We start from the raw sequence: 7,190 nt of genomic DNA on the forward strand, positions 1-7,190 counted from the left end.
AAAAAAGAGAAAAGAAGGAAAAAAGAGAAAAGAAAGGAAAAGTGTGGCTTATTTTTTGGAAATGGGTTAAAAACCAAAACTAATTATCATAACAGGTTACTCAAGAAAGAATTTACTAAAATGGATGAGTTTTGCCACGTAGGAAGTAGGAGACGTCACCCTTGGTGACACCTTGTGTTTTGTGTTTGTCCTGTAGCAAGATACATCATCTTGGTATGCTCCATTATGTCAGGCCGACACTAAACATTCTTGTTTAATGAATAATTTCATGTTACATTTTCACTCAATTTAGCGTCGGTTGGTTGACACAGGATACCTATTGTACTGTCCAGAACCCACAAAATACACATGTCAACCCTCCACGTTAGCCCTGCAATAGGAGCGTGGACACCTAGCACTTAGCAATCCGGCTCCCTAACTGACAAGCTATCTCTAACCTATGAATATTCGAATATATTTGAATATCTTTATTTCTATTGGCAGGTAGTTAATTATCCACAAAGCCACACATTATCTACAAGATATAATTATCTTCTAACTTTTATCTATAAGATACGATTTATCTTTGACATTATCTACAAGCTCCCGACTATTATTTATAAGCCAAAAATTATCTGCAAAGGCTATAACAACCCCTACAAATATGGACCTGCAACTACGCACCACTCCTATAAATACCAGGTTTCAACGAACCCATTACATGATCATTCACACGCTTCAGCACACGAGCAACAAGTTTGTGCCTCTTTCTCTCTAGCTCACTCGAGCCTCACTTAAGCATATACTTGCTTTATCTCATAACTCATATACTTACTAGAGCGTCAGAGTCCTTTGTTTTGTAGGTCCCGTCTCCTGTCCTCTTAGCAAAGGCACCTCTCAAAGCCGATGTGAGAAGTCTAAGAGCCCACTTCGGCCACGCCCTCCTTGACGTGTGCTAGCTCTGAATTTTGGTAAAAGCATTTGGTTCCCACCGTGGGGCCAAGGTAAAACATACCCCGTAGTTTCTTGTCAACTTTCTCTTGTTCATCCATGGTTAGCATTTGGTTTGGCCTCACGCGAGACCCCTCTTGAAGATTCCCATCCTCATCTGGTATCAATGATAGAAACAGATAATGTACAACAACTCCAAACACGCATCATGGAGATGTAGTGACGCCACGAGGAGGAGCTAAGAAACGTAAAGGCTGACCATGATCAACTAAAGACTCAAGTGGAATGTTTCCAGGGTGACGAGCACTCCGCTCACAAATTTCCTGAGTGCACCCAAGGAGAATCACACCCTCGACGCATAGTCAACACTGCAGATGACTTAAGTCTCTCCCACATGCAATGTCCAACAGGACAGACTACCTATTGGCATCCTTTTGTCGACCATATTATGGAGATAGACATACCTTTGGGGTGGAAATAACTCAACCTCAAGCGGTACGATAGGACAACAGATCCAGACGAGCATCTAGATGCCTTCTTGACTCAGCTGAACCTATACACTAATATCAACACAATTTGTGTCGTGTCTTTCCAACGTCCCTCATGGGGGCGACACTGACCTGGTATGGTGGACTTCCACCTAGGTCCACAGACAGCTTCGACACCCTCGTCGAATGATTTAGTGCATAGTATGCCACTAGTAGGTCTCACCGCATGACCTCAGCCGCCTTGGCCAGTCAGCGACAAGAAGACGACGAGTCCCTCAAAAAATTCATGGATAGATTTGGGCGCGCAACCATCCAAATCTCAAATCTTAACCTCGAGGTAGTGTTGCATTCCATGCTCCTCGCCCTAGGCCCCAACAAGTTTGCGGACAGTCTATGCAAAAAACCACTGGGTAGCATGGATGAGTTGCATGAGCGAGCCAAGGGCTACATTCAGATGGAAGAAATGTCCAGATTCAGGAATGAAATCTAACAAGCCAGAAAAAAGCGCGGTAAGCGAGAAGCAAACACCAAGACTAACTTACACAAGTTAGACAATAAGCACAAGCCAGACAAGCGCTAGCCTCTCCCCAAAGGCCCCAGGTACGAGCATAACACACCCCTAACAGCCAATCTCACCACAATTCTGGAGGAAGCTTTCAACTTGGAGGTACCCATCAGGCTACCCCTGACAAAACCTCTCAGGCCAGGGTCAGACGCAACTAAATACTACAAATATCATTGTGGTATTGTTCATAACACAAAAGACTACTGCATCCTAAAAGACAAGATAGAAGAACTTATACAGGATGGGTACTTAGCCTAGTTCGTTAAGAGGCTGGACAACCACCAAGTAGGAGAAAGACCTAGAGAACACCAAGAGGAGCAACATAAGAACCACAATGCAAACAGAAGAAGAGCGGAAGACCGAGGTAGATAAAGACAACAACAGCAATGGCATGAACGACAACCTCCACAAGAACAGGAACCTGCCTAGAACATCAGAGGTGTAATCTACACCATCGAGGGAGGATTTTTCTATAAAGGACAATCCATCCAATCCTGAAAACATCATCTCCACGTCATCCGGGACATCAACATTATTTTTTTCAATGCACGACTACAACAAAGTCTCCCTCCTATCACTTTCATGGATAGGGACTTCCAAGGTATCCACCTCGTCAACTAGGATGACCCTGTGGTAGTCTCCATCATTATCACAAACTTCATGGTTTCCAGGGTCCTTATCAACTAGGGTAGTTCCACGAATATCATGTATTGGAAAACTTTTCAAAGACTCGAGATTTCCCCCGACACTATCCACCCTTGTGCCGATTCACTCCTCAGCTTTCAAGTAGAGAAAGTAGAGACTAGAGGCTATGCGGACTTGATTATCATAATTTCTTATTAGTTAATAATATAAAAATATTTTAGACTATTGTGAAATTAAATTCTTAAAAAAATTGAACTCCCTAAGAGTGAGTTAGTTTATTTTGTTATGTACAGGCTGGGCAACAAATGCAGGCTAAAGCACAAGGAGCTACTAATGCTGTGAGTGAGTTAGACTTAGTTTCCCTTGAAATAAACCCTGTTCTCTATACTGCTGATGCATGTATTTTACATAAACATTATTCTATTTCAAATGTAATCATTTTCCATCGTATAAGTTTATTGAAACCAGTTTCATTAGTCATCAAGAATAAGGTGTTAAATTTAAATGGTTCTCTATTACGGAATCAAGTTGGCTAACACCAAAAATAGGCTAAAACAATATTGCTCCAAAACTTGTTACAGAAAGAGTGGCAATAGGATTGAACCACCCAATAGATTTGTGTGCAACTTGGCTCAATAAAAATTTTACTTGGCTTAATTTTAAATTTCATTATGTGGCATGATCACACATAATGGAGACATTTTTCTCATCGAAAACTTAAAAAAGAAAAAGAAAAGAACTATATCATGAACAACAAGATATCACAACGACGGCGAGGGGACAAAGATGAGAAGTGGAACAATGATGGCGTAGGTGTGTGAGGTTCCTCCGTCAAGAGTTTCGAGCTTAATCTGTGCCACGTTGATGACCGCGAGCATGCGGCAGGCGTAAAGGCGACAGATCCTATGCTGGAGACGAGCATGCCAACACGGAGGGTGATGCGGTTGACGTTTGCGACAAGGTGATCGACGACGGTGGGGTAGTGGAAGGAGGTGGTGCGGTGGATCCTAGAGCGAAGGCAGAGCCTAAAATGGCGCTGAGGTGGTGGCTTTAGAACCCTAGAGGAAGAGTCGAAGGGGAATTCGTGAGAGCGCGAGAAAGTAAAGGGAGAAATTATTAAAAATAGTGCAAAATATTCTAAGACGGATTTTATAAAACCATCTTAGAATGACAGTCTTCTAAGATGGTTATCAACAACTGTCTTTGAATAACAGTTTTCTAAGATGGTTTTTGCAAAACCATCATAAATTTGTTGCATTTATTTTCAAAAATGTTATCATTTTCTTTTTAAGTCGGTTTTTAAACAACCGACATAAAAGGAACATCGTATAAAGTGAATTTTTTAGTAGTGAAATTTCTAAATGAAATTCCCAGCTTTGTCACTTGTTTAGTAGATGTCTTTAGCACAACACATTTTCCCTTCCTTTGGGAGTCAAGATCAATGTTGGCATTATCTTCTTTAGCTTCATCTTCTTGGTTCATTTCCAATATCTGAAAAAAATGATATTATGTGAGAATTTGAAAGAATGTGGAACATTATGGAAGAGGGAAAAAGTTAAGTCTCAAACAACTTTTACGAAGCAAATTGAGATAAAAAAAAAACATGTGAATGCTTAATTGAAAACATATTTGAGGCATATCTAATCAATCTAAGTTTTTAAACAACTATCTCATCCACATATTTTAATATTTTTTTCCTTTACATTGCTTTGCTGAAGCTAGACAATTATGAGAATCATTGGGAATTTCCTCCATGAAATGGTTAATGACCCAATAATTATTGGGAAAATAAGTGAAGTATATAGGATTATTACCACACCAATGTCAACAGTGCACCCTCAACAACTATGAGTATGACCATTTCTTATGAGAAACTTGCTACTTCATCTACACTTGATAAGCCTGCAACTGCAACTTTTCAAGAGGGTCATCTTGAAATTTATCTCAAAGAGATTGAAGCTCATGAGGGCATACTAACTGTTTGTGAAAAGGATGATGTTGAGCAGGATCAGTAACCAACATATCCCTAGAAGTAGATCATGTCTCTCTTACTCAAGATGTTTATGGCAGGAATGTTTCAGTGAATCCTAGGGCCCAGGACCTTTGCAAGAGCCCAAGAAGGATATAAACTTTAAAAATGACCTCCCTAAATCTCAAAATAAAATGATGAAAAAAATGAGCTAAGCAAGTCTCTAAACATAAGGAAATTGGAGACAGTTCAAGGGCAGGCACACAAGATTATATGAGATGGAATTCCCTTACTGGAATATTAGAGAGCCTATGTCAAGTTTTATCAAATTCTCTTTGCTTTTTGGGGTCAGATTTATGTCAATTTTGTTGTTGTTTTGAACGGGCTCCTATCATTGAGACATGTTTGTGTGTACAAAACTTATTTCCTTCAGTGTTTGTTATCTCCAACCAACATAGTTTTGGTTAACTAGACCATTTGCACTGCAATCCTTAGGGGCTAAAGTTACATTTGCTTAAAGTTAACTAGTCTCTTGAGGTTTATGTGAGATAAAGTCTCCTATCCAGTAGGAATGAAAAAATTAAATATTATATAAATAAAAAAATACCCATAAACCTCAGCATGATCATGTTAGTTTTGCTTTAAAAAAATTATTTTTTATCTCACAAGTGTGGTTAATAATATCATGAAGCTATTCAAATATTTAATAGTAGTTGTGTCTCAAAACTAGTTGATATTAACCCATATTATTAATACTTGTACAATCACATTTATTTTTCTTAACAACTAGTAAAAAAAATTAACGGTATCTACATGAGAAATTCTTGCATCCTTGAATAGACTGATTAATGATACTCATGCATCACATCTAGTATGTCACACTTTGTTATACGTACGTGTGTCGACCTTTCTACTAAAAGATTATAAAAATGGTATTAAAATTTCCCTATTATTAGCAAATGTGATAAGAACTCGTCTAAGCTAATTAGGTGGGAGATTGGAATAATGAATGAATCTTCGCCACATGATCAACAAGTGCGGAAGCCACTTCCTAAATTGGGATGACATGTGCCCTTGAAAACATAAGTGAAGGAGTAATCTGAGAGCCATAATTTGTGTAACAAAATGTGAGAAGAAACATGTGTTGAATCACTACTGGAAAAAAGCGATTCTACGACGGTCAAATAGGGGATACAACGACGTTTTTCGAACGTCATTGAATGTGACGTCGTCGAAGCTTAAAAATTTCAACGACGGGTCCCAAAACATCGTCTTTGAAAGTGAGCAACTTTCAAAGATGGTGCTTACCTCAGCAACGTCTTTGAAAGTAGGCATTCTAAGACGTTGCTGATGTAAGCACCGTCTTAGAATGCCTACTTTCAAAGACAATGTTGATGTAAGCACCGTCTTTAAATTAAATATTATTTTTAATTATTTTTAACACAAGATCAAGGAGGAAGAATTTGACATATCCAAAGATCAAATAATACTTTCAGAATCCCTACACAATGTTTACAATAATAACAATGACCTCAATCTTGACACCCAAGATTAATTATTCTAAACTACACAGAATAGAGCTCAATCTTGACAATAATAATATCTTCATTTATTTTCTGACCTTCTCCTAAAACCAAAATAGAGCTCAACAAATTGCCTCCAACACAAAAAACAAAAAATCAAGGATTTAGCAATATCACTGAGGGAGGTAAGAGTAAAATAGTAAGGCAAAAATCCTTAACTGTTGATTGCCACGAGGACCACTAGAACATGATGCCAAGACTTCCTCAGTCAAGATCTGAGAAAATGAAAGTAGGCGTATAATATGTATGTTGAGTCCACAAATCAAGTAGTTGGAATAGTAACTCCTTTGAACAATCATTGCACCAGTAGTTCCCAATATCCTATATGATTCAATTTAAAGCATAACCAGTAGGGAGAGAGTAGCAGCACAAATGATTTTACAATGATCACTCATTCTTTATGTGGAGAAGATAACCAAGATGATTCAATTCAATAAAAAAAAAATCTACCAATCTGGTTCTAATTCATGAAAGTTATAAATTAGTTAATTATTTAATTTTCAAAATTGAAAATTATAAAATAATAAAACAAAGTACTGAAAATTATAAGCCCGCTACACGATTACTTATAAAAAACTTGCACTAATAGAATTAAAAAAATGCTTAGTTTCTTAAAATTTCTGTAGCATATTAGGATATACTAGAAAAAGTAACCCACGTCTCATTTTTTGGGTTATATAATAGAAGGAAGGGAGGCAGAGAAAAAAAAGTAAAGGAAAATATTTAAAAAGAATTGATAAAAAGAAGTAATGAAAAATGAAAAGAAACATAAAATAATAGAATGAAATTGAGACAGAAACATAAAATATGTAATGATCAATGAAAAGAAACATATATTTAGTATGTTGGCAGTATATTAGAAAGTGAAAAGACAAAATTACCCAATTCTCTCTTTTGACTCAATGTAGTAAGTGAAAAGATAAAATTGGCCCACTTTTTCCATTCTACAATTTTAACCCGTGATTCTTAGGGAATGAGGTCTTAGTAGATTAAATCCACGAGAATTCTCT

Source organism: Glycine max, chromosome 19 (genome assembly GCF_000004515.6).
Source record: "Glycine max cultivar Williams 82 chromosome 19, Glycine_max_v4.0, whole genome shotgun sequence".
Lineage (NCBI taxonomy): Eukaryota > Viridiplantae > Streptophyta > Magnoliopsida > Fabales > Fabaceae > Glycine > Glycine max.